Raw genomic sequence first — 871 nt, 5'->3', positions numbered from 1 at the left:
GCCTGTGAGAGGGGTGGGGCGGGGCCTAGCTGGGAGGGCAGAAAGCGGAGTCTGGGGAACAGATGAGTGGGCCGAGCTGGAGGCTCGGGGCCAGCCCTCTAGGGCAGGGGCGGGAGAGCCCGGAGAGGAATCCAGAGCCTGGCAGCACCCCGCGCCCTCCGCAACCCAGCTACAAGTCCTCCACGCAGGGGAGGGAGCCTCACTCTCTTCTACCGGAAGCTGCTGGCTGTGCGCTGGGCTTCATTCATCATCACCTTCGAGGTAGGCTCAGCGTCGGACAGACCTGAGTTCAAGTGCAGGCTCTGCTGCCGACGGGCTGCACACGGGGAAATATTACAGGATAGGATCTGTTTCGTCGGATCGTTACGAAGATTCAGTGCCAAGCACTTGCACATCGTACGCGCTCAGTGAGTCGGTATCACCACCACCACCATTATCTCTTGGCTACAGACCTGGAGGGAGCGGGAGCGTGTCCCTCAGCCCAGCCCTGCCTCTCACAGGGTCCTGGTGTTAAGGGCTCTAGTGATATCTCTGCCTTCGGACAAATGACAACTTGCTCATGTTTCGGTTCCTTCATTTGTGAAACGGGAGTAGTAGTTGTGTTTACCTCCCAGCGTTGCTGTGAGGATTAAATGAACCAACACCCGGAAAGCCCTCAGCATAGTGTCTTGCACTCAGTAAGCCCTCGTGAATTAAGGTTGCTCAGGAGTCATTCTCTCCTTGGCCCCCGCTTCTCCCCAGCACGTGGTATTCTCCTGCGCCTCCTCGCCTGGCTCGTGCCTGACGTGCCGGCCATTCCGGCTACCGAGGTAAAGCGCGAGCGCTACCTGTCTCAGCAGGCGCTGGGCAACCGCGAGGCGCAGCTTTGGTC

Source organism: Myotis brandtii, unplaced genomic scaffold (genome assembly GCF_000412655.1).
Source record: "Myotis brandtii unplaced genomic scaffold, ASM41265v1 scaffold1204, whole genome shotgun sequence".
In the NCBI taxonomy this organism is placed as follows: Eukaryota; Metazoa; Chordata; class Mammalia; order Chiroptera; family Vespertilionidae; genus Myotis; species Myotis brandtii.
The sequence above is the reverse complement of the archived record's forward strand: the minus strand, read 5'-3'. Positions refer to the sequence as shown.